This window comes from Octopus sinensis, linkage group LG25 (genome assembly GCF_006345805.1).
Source record: "Octopus sinensis linkage group LG25, ASM634580v1, whole genome shotgun sequence".
In the NCBI taxonomy this organism is placed as follows: Eukaryota; Metazoa; Mollusca; class Cephalopoda; order Octopoda; family Octopodidae; genus Octopus; species Octopus sinensis.
In genome coordinates, this window is record NC_043021.1 from 13,286,515 (window position 1) to 13,309,245 (window position 22,731).

The window sequence follows — 22,731 nt, forward strand, 5'->3', positions numbered from 1 at the left end:
AAAAATGAGATGAATCACAGAGGGAATGAGAGAGGGAGAGAGAGGAGAGAGGGGGAGGAGAGGGAGAGAGAGAGGTGAGAAGGGAGGAGAGATAAAGAGAGAATGGAAGATGTACCAGATAGCAGGAGAAAGAGATGCATCAAAGAGAAAGATGTATCAGAAGAGAGAGAGACAGAGAGAGACTGTACCAGAAGACAAAAAGATGTTGGTGTGTGTGTGTGTGTGTGTGTGAGTACCAGAAGAGAGACAGAGAGAGATTTAGAAGAGATGCTGTCATGTGCATTGAAGTGTGAATGAGTGGCAACAAGGAACTGAAGTGGTGAACCCCCCCCCCGGAAAGACTTAGAAAGAGAAGGAATAGGGATAGAATAAAGAGAAAGAAAGATAGAAAAAAAGGACAGAACCATCTAGAGAGAAAGAAACCTTTAGTTGTGATAAAAAAAATATGGAGGAGCCAAAGAGTTTAAGGGTGGGGGAAGAGGGTAGATGTAGAGACATGATGTCTATCAATCTCTGAGAGAATATATACATTTTCTGTATATGCTGCTACATCATACGTGTGTGTGTGTGTGTGTGTGTGTGGTGTGTGTGTTGTGTGTGTGTGTGTGTGTATATTATATATATATATATATATATATATATATATATAGATATATATATATATATATATAGAGAGAGAGAGAGAGAGAGAGAGAGAGAAAGAGACATATAGACACATGCATACACACAAACATATAGACACATATGCACATACATGCACACATATATACACATACACACACATATACACACACACGCACATACACACACATATATATACACACTCACGCACATATATATATATATATATATCAGGCATAAACCTTTACTGAAAACAGCCAAAAGAAATTAATGATATTATAATCAGCTTCCTTCTGTCTCCTTGAATCTTACTTTGAGTTCTATGTTCTATATTGCACCATTCCTGAAAATATGAAGTGTGTTTTATGTGTGTGAGTGTGTGTGTGTGTGTGTGGAGGGGGGCAAGCAATGCACGCACAATCACACGCACCCAACTGGAATGCTTTTGCCCATCACTGTCAGCATTTGGTGACTCTCGTCGCAATTGATACTATTACTGCTCCCAGAGAAGCTCGACAAGATTCCGCATTACTATGTTATGATAACACGAATGCTTCATATTTTATATCCTGATTCTTCATCAGGATGGATGAGTGTGCTCTAAAAGCTGTGTCAGGAATATCCAACCTTATGTTGGTTGCTACACAGTTTGAGATGTTAAAATTTTTTGCAAGATTTTGTTGTTTTTGGAGCCTTAAAGGAAATGACTTTATCTTTGAACCAAACAAGAGAACCAGTTCAATTTGTTTGTTCAGTTTTGGAGCCTTATAGGAAATGCCTTTATCTCTGAGCCAAGCAACAGATACAGTTCAATTCTTGTGGTCAGATTTGGAGCCTTATAGGAAATGCCTTTATATTTGAGCCAAACAAGAGATCCAGTCGAATTTGTTTGTTCAGTTTTGGAGCCTTATAGGAAATGCCTTTATCTCTGAGCCAAGCAAGAAAACCAGTCCAATTTGTTTGTTCAGTTTTGGAGCCTTATAGGAAATGCCTTTATCTTTGAGCCAAACAAGAGAACCAGTCCAATTCTTTGGGATATTCTGTCATCGGAGACAAATAAAGAAAATGGGGAGGGTATAGATTAAGGAAATGTCGACATGGAGGACAGGAATAAGGAGATGAAGAAAGAAAAGAAAAAAGCATAAAAATTCACAGTTCAACTTTCCGATCTTGTAAAAATAAGACATCAAGATGGATGGATGCATATATTTATATACACGCAGGTATCTGGAAAGTAAATACACACCATTTTGGAAAGACTTATTTCAAGAAACAAAATGTCATTTGATGCGTTTAAATACTTAATCTAGTACTTAGTAGACATGCCAAGTGCATAAGACAAGTTTGAAGTATCAGGCAGCATCCACTGATGAACCGTTATGAGGAGGGGTGTCGATATTTTTGAGAGGTCTATGGAATTATGCAGGCATGTAATGTTTGTATACATATATATATATATATATTTTTTTATTTAACTAGTTTCAGTTAGTTGACTGTGGCCATGCTGGAGCACCGCCTCAAATGGTTTTAGGCGAAAAAAATCAACCCCTGGACTATTTTATTTCAAAGTCTAGTACTTATTCTATAGTTCTCTTGAGTTGAACCGCTAAGTTACAGGAACGTAAACACACCAACACCAGTTATGTGGTGGACAAACACAAAAACACACACATCATCATCATCATATATATATATACAACAGGCTTCTTTCAGTTTCCGTCAGCCAAATCCACTCGCAAGGCTTTGGTCGGCTCGAGGCTATAGTAGAAGACGCTTGTCCAAAGTGCCCGGAACCATGTGGTTGGGAAGTAAGCTTCCTACCACACAGCCACGCCTGTGTCAATATATATATATATATGTACATGCAGTGATATTTACCAATGGATGGATTGATGTGTATATAGATATACACAGTCAGGAGTAGCAATAGCTTGTAAAGCAACTAGATTGAGAGTAATGAGCTTGTTTACAGTAAAAACATAGAATAAATACCAAGGATTTAATATCAAGAGTGTGCAAAAGATTTAAGAACATGTATGAGCAAGAGAGAGAGAGAGAGAAAGAGAGAACACACATGTCGTGTGTGTGTGTGTGGATGCAATGGCTAATCTTCAAGTAATTCTAAATAATAAGATTATCAGTTTGTATGACAAAACTGAAAATGATGAGGATTTATATTGACTGGTTCAGCACAACACAAGGCCATTTTAGTAAGAAGAGTTCATAAGCAATTGCAATCGAACTTTAATACACACACACACACAGAAATATATATATATATATATATATATATATATACATCAGAGTAAGCACATAAATGTTTATCATTTGTGATACATCATTTAACATCCATTGTCCATGCAGGCAAGCTGGAAGGCTGCACCAGACTCCAGTCTGATTTGGCAAGGTTTCTATGGCTGGATGCCCTTTCTTACGTCAACAACTCAGAGTGTAATGGATGCTTTTACTTGTCACTGGCACAGGTGCCAATTGCATGACACCAGTATCTGCCGGGTTTGTGATTTTACTTAGCTTCATGGGTCTTCTTCTTAAGCATGCCGTAGCGCCAACAAAGGTCTCAGTTATTTGTCATTGCTTCCGTGAGGCCCAACACTTGAAAGAAGCTTCTCATGTGTCACTTGGCATCGGCCACTTGCCACCGGCATTGACAGGAAATATTTCCCTGGTGTCTATGCATGATATATTGCACCATTCCTGAAAAAATGAAGTGTGTTTTATGTGTGTCTGTGGAGGGGGGCGAGCAATTTTTTTTTTTCAATCATTAGGGTAATTTGGGTTTTATGAAAGGCAAATATATCATCATTGTCTTTTAACATCTGTTCTCCATGCTTGCATGGGTTGGACGGCCTGATAGGGGTTGACCAGACTCCATTTGTCTGCTTTGGCATGGTTTTTACAACTGGATACCCTTCCTAAAGCTAACCACTTTACAGAGTGTACTGGGGAAGCAGCACACACACACCTTATAGTCCCCAGGTCAACCAAAGCCATGTGAATGGATTTGGTGGACAGAAACTGACAGTTGACTGTGGACATCCAGGAGCATTGCCTTAAAGGGGGTTTTTAGTTGAATAAATTCACCCCAGGACTTTGTAAACCTAGTACTTATCCTATCTGCCTCTTTTGCCGAACCGCTAAGTTATAGGGATGTAGATTGTCAACCATTGGTAGGAGGACAAACACACACATATATATATATATATGACAGGTTTCTTTCAGTTTCCATCTACCCAAGGTGCCATGCAGTGGGACTGAACTGGGAACTATGTGGTTGATATATATCATCATCATCATCGTTTAACGTCCGTTTTCCATACTAGCATGGGTTGGACAGTTCAACTGGGGTCTGGGAAGCCAGAAGGCTGCACCAGGCCCAGTCTGATCTGGCAGTGTTTCTACAGCTGGATGCCCTTCCTAACGTCAACCACTCCGTGAGTGTAGTGGGTGCTTTTTACGTGTCACTGGCACAGGTGCCAGACAAGGCTGGCAAACGGCCACGATCGGATGGTGCTTTATATGTATATACATACATACACATACATCAGTTCCTGTCTACCAAATTTAATCACATGTATGTGTGTGTTACTTCTCCTTGACATTACATATGATAGTTGTCACCATTATGCAAGTGATGCCTTAGATTTCAGTCTTTTAAGAAAACATGTCTGGTATAGGGAGAAGACACTACTTTATTTGGAAGCAAATGAAGGCTGACGACAGGAAGAGCATCCAGCTGTGGAAAATCAGCCTCAACAAATGCCATCCAAACCATGCAAGCATAGAAAAGTCAACATTAAAATGATGATGATGATAACAGTGATAATGATAAAATGATTCATTGGTCTAAATTACAAATCTGTAAACCTTTTAAGCCGTCAGTTTCATTTCACCCTACGTATGGTTGTCACGAGATATTTCGTGCAGGCAGTGGCTCTCATAACTTCTGATCTCAACTGATTGGGAGTGTTATTATCATGTACATTGTTTTGTCTTGGTATAGAAGATGGGCTACAGCAAATGTTCTGCTCAATACCACAGATTTGCTTGTCAGTTGTTTGACCGTAACCAGTTGAGCATGTCCCTTAGTGGTTGACGATATGTTCAGCTCTGATCACGAGCAGAAGTAGTTGGGGAGCATCATAGCCATGTGTTGAGAGGAATTCTTTGGGGTTTAAATAATTCACCTCTGGAAACATCTGTGTTTTATTCAACATCCTTAAACAACCCTTATTCAGGGATCATTTGAGTGGGATGGGCTACTTGACCTGAAGAAAATTCTAACAGGGTCCCACTTGGAAGGTCATGTGCTGTTTACCTTGATATGAGATCACCATGTAGAGCACCTACATTTGTGATGCATGTGTCTAGTGTACCCTTATCAGATGGGTTTACTGGGCTTCATATATTTTACTCCAGTGTCACTTTGATGTCATGCACTGCTCTCTCTCACTCAATCATCATCATCATCGTTTAACGTCCGTTTTCCATGCTAGCATGGGTTGGACGGTTCGACCGGGATCTGGGAAGCCAGGAGACTGCGCCAGGCTCCAGTCTGATCTGGCAGTGTTTCTACAGCTGGATGTCAATAATAATAATAATGATAATATTAACAACAATAATCCTCTCTACAATAAGCACAAGGCTTGAAATTTGGGGGAGAGGGATAGTTACTTACATCGACCCCAGTGCTCAACTGGTACTTATTTCATCAACACTGAAAGGATGAAAGGCAAAGTTGCCCACAGTGAAGATTTGAACAACTGTTTTGACATGTTTTTAATAGTTAGAGGCAGGGCTGTGGAATCGAAACAAAAAACTTTGACCGATTCCTCTACTATTGGCACCTCCAACTCCTCTATGTAACTGTGGTCTATTTTACCGACTCCGACTCCAGCTGCCCCTTAATTGTCTCTGACTCTGGACACAACGACTCTGGTTAGAAGAGGAAAAAGAGGGTGTGGAATAATATTTTAAAGCAACTGTTGAAAAGCCATTATCAACATCATAGTTTTAATCTTTTATTTTCTAATTATTATTATTGTTGTTTTTTTTACTTGTTTCATATATATATAGCAAAAGTAGGTAAAGACCCTCTTCAGTCAAGCATGACCATAGGATTGCACCTAGGAAGTTCCTCCTCTGAGGCACAAGTCTGGGTAAGTTTGTTTATGGAAGACCAATAGGAAGAAGTGGCTGTGTGGTAAGTAGCTTGCTTACTAACCACATGGTTCCGGGTTCAGTCCCACTGCATAGAACCTTAGGCAAGTGTTTTCTACTATAACCTCGGGCCGACCAGAGTCTTGTGAGTGGATTTGGTAGACGGAAACTGAAAGAAGCCCATCGTGTGTGTGTATATATATATATATATATAATATATATATTATATATATATATATGTATGTATGTGTGTGTATATGTTTGTGTGTCTGTGTTTGTCACCCCCCCAACATCGCTTGACAAATGATGCTGGTGTGTTTATGTCCCTGTAACTTAGCGGTTCGGCAAAAAGAGACCGATAGGATAAGTACTAGGCTTACGAAGAATAAGTCCTGGGGTCGATTTGCTCGACTAAAGGCGGTGCTCCAGCATGGCCACAGTCAAATGACTGAAACACGTAAAAGAGTTGCCCATACATACCAGCATTCCCTCTCCACCCCACCACTATTATCCTAGAGAAAGGCAGAAGGGCAGATATGGATTGGCACCACTGTCATCACAACTCATTTCTACAGCTTGATGAACTGAAATAAAGTTGAGCTGCTCAAGAACACATCACACAGCCTGGTCTGGGAATTGAACTCACTACCTCATGGTTATGACCCCGATACTCTAACCCAGTGGTTTTCAACCAGGGTTCCGCCAGTACAGTGCAGGGGTTCCGCAAGAAGTTACAAAAATGCTAGAATCGACAGTAATTTTTAATTCTCTTGTGCAGATATGTGTGCATAAGACAATTAAATTATTGCACAGGGGTTCCTCGAGCCAGTGAAATGTTTTCTTGGGGTTCCGCTCCAGCAAAAAGGTTGAAAAGCACTGCTCTAACCAATGAGATATAGTTCAGTGGTTAGAGCTATATATATGTATACACACATGCATGCACCCATGATGGGTCTCTTTCAGTTTCCGCCTACCAAATCCACACACAAGTGACCTGAACAATAACAATAATAATAATGATGATAATAATAACATCGAAAAATACCTAAGGAATGAGAAGCCAGGTTTGAAATTTCCCCAAGACACCTGAAGAAGGCTGGAGGGTATATCAGCCGAAATGTTGTGTTAACAACAAACAGGATGAGGGCAAATATCCGTCAAATGTAAATAAGACATAAAAAGATAGATACAAATATTGATGGGTAAATGTATAAAGACAGATAGGTAGGAAGGAAGAGAGAGATACAATCATATACAGGTAGATATAGACAGACGGCTTTTGGTAGATACAGGAGACAAGCAGGTAAGAATATAAACGTGTGTCTGCCACCCCAACATCGCTTGACAACCGATGCTGGTGTGTTTACGTCCCCGTAACTTAGCAGTTCAGCAAAAGAGCATGATAGAATAAGGGCAGAAATTAAGACTACGTACACCACCCGTTTTCGGCGCAACAAAAACCCTAACCTTAAACACCAGGTGCCCGTATTCTTTACTTTCGCCAGAATAAGTACTAACTAAGGCTTACAAAGAATAAGTCCTGGGGTCGATTTGCTCGACTAAAGGCGGTGCTCCAGCATGGCCGCAGTCAAATGGCTGGAGCAAATAACAGAATAAAAGAGACTGAGAGACAGATGTACAGATAGGTAAACAGTTGTATAAACGGACAATAATTTAAATATATATTAGATGACACATATACACGAATTCAGGTAGGTAGACAGAAAATTTGTTAAAATGAACTAGGATTAATTTTTACAAGCTAAGGGTTAACAGCGACTTCCCGGTCTCGGCGAAGCTGAGCATTGGGGAAATTTCGAAGTCACTATCAACGTGTTTCGTTCTAAAATGTGATATTCTACACCAGTGCCCCACAACCTTTTTTTCACTTGTGGAACGCCCCCCCTCCTTCCGGACCAATTCCGAACCAAAATATGGGATTTGCAGCATATTAGGAGGTCAGGGCACTTGATTCCACGCAAAAAATCCGAGTTTTTTTTTTTATTAGTGAAAATCGTGTAATTTTACCGATTCTTTTCAAAATTCGGCGGCACACCTGAACTAGAAATATAGGGGAAAAAAATTATATCCAGGTGACACTGCGGCACAATTAGCATCGTCTCGTGACACACAAGTGTGCCGCAACATATCGGATGCGGAGCACCGCTCTACGTGCGTGTTTTAACGCTTGATTTCACGTTAAGTTATAATAAAAACAATTTTACGTTAAGCTGAAGGATTATTCGATACTTTTGCAGAATGCAAATTTATTATTCTTTAACAAGAATAGTAATGACAGTAAACGGAGACTACATCATGTGAAGAGCATTGTCGGCCGAAACTTCGAAGTACTTGTCAATATGATTCTTGTTAGGGAATATTACGGCATCAAAGCTGCAAAATTATCGCAAAACTGTTATTCAGAGGTTCACGTTCGTCGGACAGTTTTGTGTGTGCATGCGTATATATATATATATATATTATATATATATATATATATTTAATCCAAACGGGGAACAAAAAACAACAACAATGGAACAATTACAGTATTATTATTAATAGGCGCTCAGGAAATGGAAGCATATGCATATATGTATATATATATGCATATATGTATATATACATGCATATATGTATATATACATGCATATATGTATATATATACATGCATATATGTATATATACATGTATATATACATGCATATATATATGTATATATACATGCATATAAGGGTACAGGACATAAAAAAACGTTGAAGACAATGAGAAACGAAAACAAATATATACGTAGGTATGTACATATATGTATGTACATATTTTTTTTTTTTTTTATCTAGTTTCAGCTCACGAGCTGTGGCCATGCTGGGCATATATTTATATATTATTTATATTATTATATGATCGTACGCCACGCAACCTTTTCCATATATATATATATGGCGAAGTTTCGCATGTCGTAGCTCAGATTTCCGTCGATTTCCGTAAAAAACTTTTATTTTTTTACATAAATATATATATATATATATATATATATATATATATATCTATCTAATTTAATAATATATATATATATATATATATATATACACACACACACACATATATACACACACGAGTGATTACTTAAAAGTTCCTGGCTTTAAAAGTGTCGCGAAAGGCCCGGTTACAGGACCACCTTCCGAGGATTAGAAAGGGCTTAAAATGACTGAAGGACTGCTACAATGAGTGTGAAAGTGAGAGGGGAACATGTTGAATAAAATCATAATTAACTGGTTCTCCTGTATTTTCTTTTACCCAAAAGCTAGGAATATTGAACAATTTTTCAGTTAATGCCTGAATGTTTTTGATTGTATAATTAATTATACAAAAAAAAAAAAGACATTAAATAATGCAGAATATGAGATATAAAAATAGATATATATCCCACAGTGTGGGACGAAAAGAGAAAAAGAAAACAAAATAAATAGACTCACCACCACTAGTAATTAACTTGCTAGGGAGAATGTTTCAGAACGTGTGTATGTATAGGCGTTAATTAAGTTTTGATATTAATTGAAATATATTAAAAAAAGATCCTGAGCAGTAATTGCTTTCGTCCTCTGTTTGTGTAGGTGTTAATTCAAAATTCAACGATTTTTTTAACCTATGAAGTGAAACGGTTTACACCGACGGGAGGCAGAAGAAACAATAGACTTGGTTGCCTGATTGACAAGACAGAAATCAGTTGAGACGACACGAAATCAACCTGAATGAAATTAGGAGGGGAGAGAGAGAGAGAGAAGAGAGCAAATGGGTGAGTGGTAGAGGGGAAAGATCAAGCGACCGAGAGAGAGAGAGAGGGAAGGAAGAAGGGGAGGGGGTTAGCGGAAGAGAAAGATCTTCTCTGATTAATCCCAACAGCAATATATGTATTTAAGGAGGCAGGTGTTAAGTGCACTCTACTGCAAGCGTGCCAAGGACGAGGCTGTTCAAAGGCAGCTTTGCTTCGATCTTATTGGAAAAATTTTAAATAGCCCCCCTCCCATCCACCTACCACCACCATTCCACTCACTATCTCTCTCTCCCCCCCCCCCACATATATATATTGAATAAAATGCACTCCATTGATTAGTACACAACTGGTACTTATTTTATCGACCCCGAAAATTTGAAAGGCAAAGTGAACCTCAGCAGAATTTGAACTCAGAATGTACCAACAGACAAAATACTGCTAACAATTCTGCCCAGTGAGCTAACAATTCTGCCAGCTCCTTTTTATTATAGGCACAAAGTCTGAAATTTGGGGGAAGGGGGATGGCCAAATACATCAACCCCAGTACTCAACTAGTACTTAGTTTATCGACTCCGAAAGGATGAAAGGTAAAGTCAACCTCGGCAGAATTTGAACTCAGACTGTAGTGCCTTATTACAACAACAATAATAATAATAATAATAATAATAATAATCCTTTCTACTATAGGTACAAGGCCTGAAATTTGGGGGAAGGGGGACAGTTGATTAGTACACAACTGGTACTTATTTTATCGACCCCGAAAATTTGAAAGGCAAAGTGAACCTCAGCAGAATTTGAACTCAGAATGTACCAACAGACAAAATACTGCTAACAATTCTGCCCATTGAGCTAACAATTCTGCCAGCTCCTTTTTATTATAGGCACAAAGTCTGAAATTTGGGGGAAGGGGGATGGCCAAATACATCAACCCCAGTACTCAACTAGTACTTAGTTTATCGACTCCGAAAGGATGAAAGGTAAAGTCAACCTCGGCAGAATTTGAACTCAGACTGTAGTGCCTTATTACAACAACAACAACAATAATATAATAATAATAATAATAATAATAATAATAATAATAATCCTTTCTACTATAGGCACAAGACCTGAAATTTTGGGGGAGGGGACTAGTCGATTACTAGTCAACCCCAGTATTTCATTGGTACTTAATTTATCGATCCCAAAAGCATGAAAGGCAAAGTTGACCTCGACAAAATTTGAACTCAAAAAGTAGGGAGAAGCGAAGTACCAATAATCATTTTGTTCAGCGTGCTAATGATTCTGCCAGCCCACCACCTTAATAATAATAATAATAATAGTAATAATAAGTTGGAGAGCATCATAGCCATGTGTTGAGAGGGATTCTTTGGGATTTGAATAATTCACCTCTGGAAACATGGGTGTTTCGTTCAACATCCTTAAACAACCCTTATTCGGGGACCTTTTGAGCAGGATGGGCCACTCGACCAGAAGAAAATTCTAACTGGGCCCCATCTGCAAGGTCATGCGCTGTTTATCTTGATATGAGATCACCATGTCGCGCACACATGGTTGTGATGCATGTGCCTGGTGTACCCTTATCAGACGGGTTATCATGATGGGTATACTGGGCTTCGTATATTTTACCCCAGTATCACTTTGATGGCATGTACTGCTCTCTCACTCAATAATAATAATAATAATGGTTTCAAATTTTAGCACAAGGCCAGAAATTTCAGGGGAGAGGGTAAATCAATTACATCTGCCCAAGTGCTTAAATGATGCTTATTTTATTGACCCTGAAAGAATGAGAGGCATAGTTGACATCAGTGAAATTTGAACACAGAATGTATGTTCATATAGATACAGCCTCTTATAAGCTCAGCCATACACACACAGAAGCATGTATATACAAACATACACATTATGTACCCGGACTCACTCTATGCATGTACAGACAACACAGTCATATGCAAAGTTATTAACACAGACTACGAAAGAGACAAAAGCCACTGGAGTTGTTGCCATCAAAATTCTGGTCCTTTGCCCAACATATTTTGGCTAATTTTCAAACACATAACATAAATTAAAAATATAATATAAAAAAATATATAAACAAAATAATAAAAAAGAGAAAACTAGATAGAGATAGATAGACAGACCGATAGATCGATAGACCAACAGATAGATCGATAGCCAGATAGATAGACAGACAGATAGATAGATTGGATAGATAGACTGACAGAGAGATCGATAGATAGACAGACAGATAGATCGATAGATAGATAGATAGATCAATAGATTGATAGACCAACAGATAGATCGATAGATAGATAGATTGGATCGGCAGATAGACAGAAAGACAGACACAGATAGATAGATAGATAGATAGATAGATAGATAGATAGATAGATAGATAGATAGATAGATAGATAGATTAGATAGACAGGTAAATTAGATAGACAGAAATGTGTGTGTGTGTGTGTGGATAGATAGATAGATAGATAGATATGCACATATACCACACAAAGAGATATAAAATTCCCTCCAATATTAAATGATATTTATATATAAATTTCTACCAAAGTGCTAATGGGATCTTTGAGTCACCCCATCTGCATATAAAGTAGTTGGACTTCAAAAGTCTTTTCCACTTCTACGCAGTAATTTTTACTTTTTAAGAACTTCTGAAGAACCCCTGCCTACACACTCATTCCTACTCACACACATGCATTATAATTCTCTGAAGATTTTGGCAGCACTAAAATAATAATAATTTATAATAATTAATAATAGTTCTTTTGTTACTATCATTCAAATTATCATTATCATCACCACCATCATCATCATTATTGTTATTATTACCATTTAAGGCAGCAAGCTGGCAGAATTGTTAGCAAGCCAGGCAAAAATGTCTAGCGGTATTTTGTTGTCTTCACATTCTGAGTTCAAATTCTGCCAAGGTTGACTTTGCCTTTCATCTTTTTGGGGCTGATAAATTAAGTACCAGTGAAACATTGGGGTTGGTGTAATCAACTAGTCTCCTCCCTAGAAATTCGAGGCCTTGTGTCTCCAGTAGAAAGGATTATTATTATTTATTATTATTCCTTTCATTACCAACCCGATTGAAGCCAGCTCTGGTTCTGTAGTACAAATCTCTTGTTTTTCATAAGCCCTGAATTAAAATTTCCCACCAAACCTTAGTCACAATTAATGCTCCTAACACTAGCTTAACGATAACTAGGTTATCTTATTAAATTCTTTGTTATATTTAAAATAATTGAGAGAAAAACAAAGTATTTCAAAATAAATACAATAATGAAGGGGTCAAAGGTGGTGAGCTGGTCAAAACGCTTAGCAGTATTTTGACTGTTGCTACATTCTGAGTTCAAATTCCACCGAGGTTGACTTTGTCTTTCATCCTTTCAGGTTTGATAAAATAAGGACCAGTTGAACACTGGGGTCAATGTAATCGACTCATCCCTTTCCCCAAAATGGTTGCCCCTGTGCCAAAATTTGAAACCGTTCCCTTTTGACCAGGCTCCCGTTGGCTTTTATGGAGTTTTTTCCACCAGGAACCTTTCGAAGCGCCTCCCCCTATTCGGAGATTTTCATTGTTACAATCTTTCGTTGTTAAACAGTTTTTACTCGAATTTTTTCAAAAGCGGACAAAACCCTTTGTAACCTTTCGTCCTGTTTTGTTCCTTTATGTTTACTAATCATGTGTGTCAGCCCTTGTGGCCAATAAAAAGAATTAATTATTATTATTATTATCATCATTATTATTAATGGTAAGAGTGCGGGCTACTAACCCCATGATTCCGAGTTCGATTCCAAGCAGTGACCTGAACACTAATAATAACAATAATAATAACATCGTAAAATACCTCAGGAATGAGAACCCAGGTTTTAAATTTCCCCAAGACACCCGAAGAAGGCTGGAGGGCATATCAGCCGAAATGTTGTGTTAACAACAAACAGGATGAGGGCAAATATCTGCCAAATATAAATAATGTACAAGATATGAGTGTTCAGCTTTTTGCTGGAATGGCTGTGTGGTAAGTAGCTTGCTTACCAACCACACGGTTCCGGGGTCAGTCCCACTGCGTGGCACCTTGGGCAAGTGTCTTCTACTATAGCCTCAGGACGACCAAAGCCTTGTGAGTGGATTTGGTAGACGGAAACTGAAAGAAGCCCGTCGTATATATGTATGTATATATATATATATATATATATATATATATATATCATCATCATCATCATCATCATCGTTTAGCGTCCGTTTTCCATGCTAGCATGGGTTGGACGGTTCTACTGGGGTCTGTGAAGCCAGAAGGCTTCATCCCAGGACTTATTCTTTGGGAGCCTAGTACTTTTTCTATCAGTCTCTTTTGCCGAACTGCTAAGTTACGGGGATGTAAACACACCACCATCGGTTGTCAAGCAATGGTGGGGGGGCAAACACAGACACACAAACATATGCATGTGTATATGTTTGTGTGTCTGTGTTTGCCCCTCCCCCCAACATCGCTTGACAACTGATGCTGGTGTGTTTACATTCCCATAACTTAGCGGTTCGGCAAAAGAGACTGATAGAAAAAGTACTAGGCTCCCAAAGAATAAGTCCTGGGGTCGATTTGTTCGACTAAAAGGCAGTGCTCCAGTATGACCGCAGTCAAATGACTGAAACAAGTAAAAGAGAGTAAATAATTTGTCTATAGTGACCAAATCTATATGCTGTACATTAGCCTGCTCTCTCCATCAAATCGCCATTGCCTTTACAGGGCGCATAGTGCATACAATGCATCAGATGTTGAAGCGATCGCAAAGCAGCACGAGATAAAGTGTTATGCTCATAATAATAATTTATGCAAATGCGGGCACACAACTATAAATTCAAAAAAAAAAAAAAAAGGGTTGTAGTTGTCTGACTAAGCAGAATCTGTTAATTTACTGGAACTCCTTTCTATTGATCCCAGAAAGATGAGAGCCAAAGTCGAACCCCAGTGGAATTTGAAATTGGAATATAAAAACGAAACCTGATTAAATATCACAAAGGCATGCTGTTTGGGTTTGGCACCTTACCAATTCTGCTGGCTGGCTTTGACAAAAAGCCATATCAATTTTTAAAGGGAATGAGGTACATAGAATATATATATATATATATATATACACAGATATAGGGTGAAATATAATTAATTTAATAAAATCAATAAATTTCACCTCGTAGTATTTCGGTATGGAAAAGGACCATATTCGGTAAAAATTTATATAATTATAATAATAAGGGTTTTTTGCAACAAGTTGCTTAAACCACACACACACACACACACACACACATATATATATATAATATATATATATATATATATATTGAGCTGTACTTCTATAACAAGCAGACAAATTGATTATCAAACCAACAAGGCGCCTGCTGGAAAAATAGCAGCTAAATCTCCCTCTAATCAAACCCAAAAATCTTAAAAAGATAAAAGGACATACACATAGGTAGGAATCTCCATGTGGTCTCTTATGTTTTTAGAAACAGTAGCCACATCATACGTAAAACATAGCCTATTGTGTTAAGAAATAAACAAAAAACAGGAAGGACCCATTGGATGCTATGAATTCTTAACCTGTCCACAACTGGAAAAGAAAAAAACAAACACAACGATGGTGAGGTCGAGTCTGGAGGGCTTTTCATTATAACTCTAATCAATCAGGACTGAACTGGAGCTGAAGGGCATACAGAACAATATAGATACTGATTTCAAATTTTGGCACAAGGCCAGCAATTTCATGGGAGGGAGTAAGTCGATTACATTGTCCTTAGTATTCAACTGGTCGTTATTTTATCAACCCCAAAAGGATGAAACACAAAGTTGATCTCAGTGGAATTTGAACTCAGAGTATATAAAGACAGATGAAATGCTGCTAAGCATTTTACCTGGTGTGCTAACAGTTCTGCCAGTTCGGCAGAAAGAATGAGATGATCAAGTATCATGTATATCTGCTTGACCAGTGCTGACCTGGGGTTAAACGAAAACTATTGATTTTTACTGGATGTGGAGATATGTAAATAAAGAGGTGGGGTGTGGGGTGAGAAGTGGGGATTATAGTCAATTGAATTGAACTTTGATAGTGGAATGATTTTTTTATTTTATTGATCTAACAATGATGAAAGGAAAACAGGGTTTCCACCTGACTGGTGCAGAGTCACCCACTGACGCACTCAAAAAAAAAAAAAGCTCCAGTCCACAAGTGAAACAGAGAAACCACTTTATGGTAGCCCTACCTGCTAGATATACCAGCCAAATATCATTCAAATCACACAACATATTGAAATTCCAGTACAATCATTAACTTGTTGTTTATCTAGCTCTAGGTTGTCAGCTCTGATAAAGCAGATATATAAGTAAAAGCACTCCAATCCTGACTGTCCCAACTGTAGAGTGTGATCTGAGGGAGATTGTGGATAACAATGTTTCTTTTAACTATTTTATTATTATTATGCCAGACTCCTCTGGCCCTGGTGCCGGTGGTACATAAAAAGCACCCACTACACTCACAGAGTGGTTGGCGTTAGGAAGGGCATCCAGCTGTAGAAACACTGCCAGATCAGACTGGAGCCTGGTGCAGCCTCCTGGCTTCCCAGACCCCGGTCAAACCGTCCGAACCATGCTGGCATGGAAAACGGACGTTAAACAATGATGATGATGATGAAGATTGTCCTGCTGGCCTCCTTTAACTGGGAGGGGCAGGCAATTTTTATTTGTCTGGTGGCTGTAGCAAAAGAGGTAGTGTGGTGGACTCGTTTGAAAGAGCTACAATTAGACACTTTCCTCTTTGGCCAAACCTTCATCAACTTTTCCAAGTTTCACTTGAAAAGCTAAGTGAGAGTGGAGAGGCAAGTGTTGTCTTCTAGCAAATCTGTTGAAAGGTGGGTGAATGTTGCAAAAATGGCCCATGTGAATGGACCAATTCTGAGAATATACCTGTAAAAAGAATAAAAGGGCTCTTGCGCTGCTGATCAGGCACCCATGGCTTTTGTGGGGTTTTCCACAAGTAACCTTTAAAGTGCCTCCCCCTATTGGGAGTTTTACTTGTTACCTTTTTGTTATTTAAAGTTTACACATATGTGAAAACCCTTTGCATCATCTTGTGTTGTCCTTTACACATAATTGTGGCCAATTAAAGAATAAATTATTATTATTATATTTGTTGAAGGTGACAAGCTGTTACAATCACTAGCAGGCCAGGCAAAATGCTTAGGGGTCATTTTGTTTGTCTTTATGTTCTGGGTTCAAATTCTGCCATGGTGGACTTTTGCCTTTCGTCATGTTGTAATGGAGAAAAACACAAGAGAACTATTATAATAGATATTGTTATTATTATTATTATAGCGCAAGACTCTTAATCTCAGGGTCATGGGTTCATTCCTCACATTGGACAGATTTTATAAGGTGGCAAGCTGGCAGAATTGTTTGCACACTGGGCAGAACGCTTAGTGGCATTTTGCCCATCTTTACCTTTTGAGTTCAAATTCCGCTGAGGTCAACTTTACCATTCATCCTTCCAGGGTCATTGTAATCAATTTAACCCCCCCCCTCCAATTGCTGGCCTTGTGCCAAAATTTGAAACCATTATTTAAAGTATAAGTATTATCATCATGATCATTACTTTAGAACTTTGGACTAAGTCACTTCTTGGTGTTCTCGCTGACCATGTCCATCCACTTCAGTTCTTACATTAGTAATTGTTTTGAAAGGGGGTCAAGCGAGGCCGGCCGCAAGAGCACTGAAGCTTACAAGAGGCCTTGGTCTATTGAAAGAGAGAGAGAGAGAGAGAGAGAACAGGAAGGAGGGAGGATACAGATGGAGAGAAAGAGATATATCTAATAAGAAGATTAAGTGGTATTATTTATATCCATGAACCAGCAGAGGGTAATTAGTACACAAGGCTACTAGAACACATGCAAAAACAGCATTATGTATGCGTGCATGTGTGAGTTTGTGTATATATATATATATATATATATATATATATATATATATATATATATACACACACACACACATGCATGCTTATATAATATATTCATGTATATACACACACTCACATCATCATTATCATTGAGTTCAATTTGACTGAACAAACACTGTTCAAAGTACAGCAGTTAGAGTTACCAATAATAATTACCTAAACAAATAAGCCATTGAATTCTTACAACTATAAGGTTGTCCCAAAAGTTCGTAGAAAGTCTTGGAAAATAATGGTCTTTATTTTGAGGAATAATTTTTGTTGTTTTTGTTAGTACTTGGCGAGTAAAAATTCAATTTTCGCAAGTGTTTACGAACTTTTGGGACAACCTAATATTACACACACACACCACACAGATAGATGTGATGATAACTCTCGGCAGTTTTGATGTATGAGTGTTTGAAGGAAAGGATTTCATAAGAAGGGGAAAAAAATGGTTTAAAAATAAAAGAAGTTGCATCTATTTGCGATGGATTCATGAATATAATTTTGAATTCTGGTACGGATTCTGTTATGAAGTCGCAATTGGAGACACGGATGAATTTGATAGATTTTGCCAGGAATTGGACAAAAAGTGTCAGTTGATTGCAGGATATAATTCTTTTATTGTTCCGTTTCTTCAACTCAAATTGTTTGGATGCATTATGACAAATGCATTGAGCAGAAATAACTGAGAAATACTGACATCTGTCATTCTTCTTCACTTCTGGGAGCAATTCATTTTGCATGTCTTTGAAGTAAGCTGTGTTTTTTTAAACACTCTATTGTCTTTCAAGGAGCCTTCCTTGGATGAACTACTGAAGCCTAAAAGCATTTAACAACACTAAATTTATTATTTTACTTGGGCAAGTGTCTTCCACTATAGTCTTAGGCCAGCCAAAGCCATGTAAGTGGATTTGGTAGACAGAAACTGAAGGAAGCCTGCTTCACACACAAGTATGTGTATATATATATATATATATATACTTGTGAAGACCTGACACTTGTGAAGACCTGTTGAGGCAAGTGAAAATCAAATCAAAACAAATCAAAATAGATGAACATCAATGGAATTTGTATCTTTGTGGTACCATTGCCGGTGGCACACAAGAAAATCATCCGAACGTGGCTGTAGCCAGTACCGCATAGACTGGCCTCCGTGCTTTGGGGACGTAACAAACACCATCCGATCGTGGCCATCCGCCAGCCTCATCTGGCACCTGTGTCGGTGGCACATAAAAACAAACCACCATCCGAGTGGCCGTCTGCCAGCCTCGTCTGGCACCTGTGTCGGTGGCACATAAAAACACCATCCGAGCGTGGCCGTTCGCCGCCTCGTCTGGCACCTGTGTCGGTGGCACATAAAATCACCCACTACACTCTCGGAGTGGTTGGCGTTAGGAAGGGCATCCAGCTGTAGAAACACTGCCAGATCTGACTGGCCTGGTGCAGCCTTCGGGCTCCCCAGACCCCAGTTGAACCGTCCAACCCATGCTAGCATGGAAAACGGACGCTAAATGATGATGATGATGATGATGATATATATATATATATTATTTCTTTACTATCCACAAGGGGCTAACACAAGCACTGCCTTCAGTCTAACAAATCAACCCCAGGACTTATACTTTGTAAGTCTAATACTTATTCTATCAGTCTCATTCTGCCGAACTACTAAGTGATGGGGACATAAACACACCATCACGGGTTGTCAAGCAGTGGTGGGCAACAAGCACAGGCACAGACGCACACACACACACACACGCACACAGTTTCTTTCAGTTTCTGCCTACCAAATCCACTCACAAGGCTTTGGTCAATCTGAGGCCATAGTAGAAAACATGTGCCCAAGGTGCCAGAGTGGGACTGAACCTGGGACCATATGGTAGGGAAGCAAACTTCTTACCACACAGCCACAACTGTGCCAATATATATATATATAAGGCGAGCTGGTAGAAATGTTAGCATGCCAGGCGAAATGCGTAGCCGTATTTCGTCTGCCATTGCGTTCTGAGTTCAAATTCTGTCGAGGTCGACTATGCCTTTCATCCTTTCGGGGTCGATAAATTATGTACCAGTTACGCACTGGGGTTGATGTAATTGACTTAATCCGTTTGTCTGTCCTTGTTTGTCCCCTCTGTGTTTAGCCCCTTGTGGATAGTAAATAATATATATATATATATAATATATATATATATATATATATCATACTTGTGTGTGAGGCAGACTTCCTTCAGTTTCTGTCTACCAAATCCACCTACATGGCTTTGGCTGTCCTAAGGCTATAGTAGAAGACATTTGCCCAACATGCCACGCAGTGGGACTGAACCGGTGGCCATGAGATAGAGCAGTAAACCTCTTACTGCACAGCGATGCCTGCACGTATATGAAGTCAGGAAAGTGTTTACAACTATCTACATATACAGCATCGGCTAAAATCTATAGATTAAGTCTCCAGTACAGCATAATATTGAAGGAAAAAAAAGAAAGAAACCCAAACAAAACAAGCAAAAAACAAAGCAAAAACGCTGTAAAAAAAAATTGATAGAAATGTAGCATTACACCATGCATGTGACACCACAGCATCTCGATAATAGATACATGTTTTCAATATATATGGGATATCGCATCATATGGTATGGTAATATGTATCTATAGCTACGATGCAGTGGAAAACATAATTTGGCCTTTAAAAATCAGTCAAGAAACAAACTTGGGACGTATTGGTAACCAAGCAACCAGGATCAGCTGCTGACAGGAATACAACACAAATATATATATATATATATATATAAATTCTGCATAAAGCTCTGGTAAATTACTGAGCGATGTTCTTCGTGATTGAAGGGGGAAGACAGCATTCAGGAAAATAAAATAAAGGGAAAATTGATAATCAAGACTGAAGGAATAATTCCTTTTTTTTTTTTTTTTTATTTGTATTATTTCTGTTCGTAGGATGGACTAATTTGTATGGCAATAAAATCCTATAATGAGGAAGAATGGAATCAATCCATCTTGGACCAGAGCACCTAGAAGATCAATTACAGTACAAGACACGCACACACATGCATATACATAAATATAAGTATATACATATATATATATGCACATACATATACACTTACATATATATACAGACAAACATTTATATTTATATATATATATATATATTTGTGTGTGTGTGTATGTCCTACCCATGCATGCACGGAAGATGGACATTAAAGTTGATGATGATGATAGATATACATACATACATACATAACAAACATCTGCAAATAATATATAAATAGCTTATATACAAATTGCACATATATATATATATATAATATATATATATAAATAAATATATACCATTTTATATATATATATATATATATATATAAATAAATATATACCATTTTATATATATATATATATATATATATATATAAATAAATATATACCATTTTATATATATATATATATATATATATATATGGTAAGTGCAGGAGTGGCTGTGTGGTAAGTAGCTTGCTTACCAACCACATGGTTCTGGGTTCAGTCCCACTGTGCAGCACCTTGGGCAAGTGTCTTCTGCTATAGCCTCAGGCCGACCAAAGCCTTGTGAGTGGATTTGGCAGAAGGAAACTGAAAGAAGCCTGCCGTATATATGTATATATATATATATATATGTGTGTGTGTGTGTGTGTGTGTGTATGTATATGTTTGTTCCCCCCAACATCGCTTGACAACTGATGCTGGTGTGTTTCCATCCCCGTCACCTAGCGGTTCGTCAAGAGAGACCGATAGAAGAAGTACTAGGCTTATAAAGAATAAGTCCTGGGGTTGATTTGCTCCAGCATGGCCACAGTCAAATGACTTAAACTAATAAAAGAATAAGACACACACATACACATCATATATCAGATCAGCCAGAACGTTGATTACACTATGTTCATGACAAAAGACTGCACAACATGCATTGCATATGGAAAAGTTTGTAAAGCTAAAAGGAGACCACTGCCTCCATATATATATATATATATATTTCATCATCATCGTTTAGCGTCCGTTTTCCATGCTAGCATGGGTTGGTCGGTTCTACTGGGGTCTGTGAAGCCAGAAGGCTTCATCAGGCCCAGTCAAATCTGGCAGTGTTTCTACGGCTGGATGCCCTTCCTAACGCCAACCACTCCGTGAGTGTAGTGGGTGCTCTTTACGTGCCACCCGCACTGGTGCCAGACAGAGCTGGCAAACGGCCACGAACGGATGGTGCTTTTTATGTGCCACCGGCACGAGGGCCAGGCGAGGCTGGCAATGGACACGAAACGGGGTGGTGCTGGCAACGGTTGCGAAACGGAAAGTTCTCTTATATGCCACCGGCACTTTCTGCATACTAAAGCGGAAGTAGACAGATTTGTTTGTGAGGCCTGCCAAAAGATATGCAACAACTTGGTGGGCTTCATTTCTTAATGAGCCACTGTCGGAAATAAAATTTATTCAGTAGTTAGTGATGGTTGTTTGGTATTTAAGTAAGTGGGTGCAGGTGTGGCTGAGTGGTAAGAAGCTTGCTTCCCATCCACATGATCCTGGGTTCAGTCCCACTGCATGGCATCCTGGTCATGTGCTTCTACTATAGCCTTGGAGGTGACTAAAGCTTTGTGAGTGTGTGTGTGTGGGGGGGATTTGGTAGATGGAAACTGAAAGAAACCCATCACATATATATCATCATTATCATATGTGTGTTTTTCATGCTGGCATTGGTTGGACTGTTTGACAAGTAGGCCGGGAGGCTGCACCAGTCCCCAATTTGATTTGGCAGGGTTTCTACAGCTGGATACCCTCAATGCACCACACAGTAGGACTGAACCGAAAACCATATGGTTTGAAAGCAGACTTCTTACCACACAGCGATGCCAATGAAAGTTTCTTTCAGGCTTTCATTTTGTTTTCATTTCTTTATTTTGTTTTCAGAGTTTTCTTTGGAAAGTCAGACAGGAAGGTAAGCAAGTTAAACAGGAAAACCAGATGTCATGATTGACAAGGTTGTCGGAGAGCAACGTTGGAAGTTTGGTAAGCGAAACACCATGCATTAAGTTTATGTGAGCGTGTTGTGTTGCGTCAGTCTGATGCAATGTAGGGTGAGACGTGCATTTTATAGACTTGATGCAGATGCAATTTAAAGG

At 38.6% G+C, this 22,731-nt stretch overlaps 1 protein-coding gene across 4 annotated transcripts in view; it reads right to left on the reverse strand.

Moving 5' to 3' along the window:
* LOC115224317 (LIM domain kinase 2) overlaps nucleotides 1-22,731 on the reverse strand; it is a 248,799-nt gene that overhangs the window by 42,784 nt on the left and 183,284 nt on the right. Inside the window, exon 1 of one of the 4 annotated variants that reach the window (XM_029795169.2) lies at nucleotides 9,273-9,538. The exons of the other annotated variants lie outside the window; for them this stretch is intronic. The gene's annotated coding sequence lies outside the window, so the exon portion shown is untranslated. Of the gene's footprint in view, nucleotides 1-9,272; nucleotides 9,539-22,731 lie in introns of those variants that run through there. 4 annotated transcript variants of the gene reach the window in all.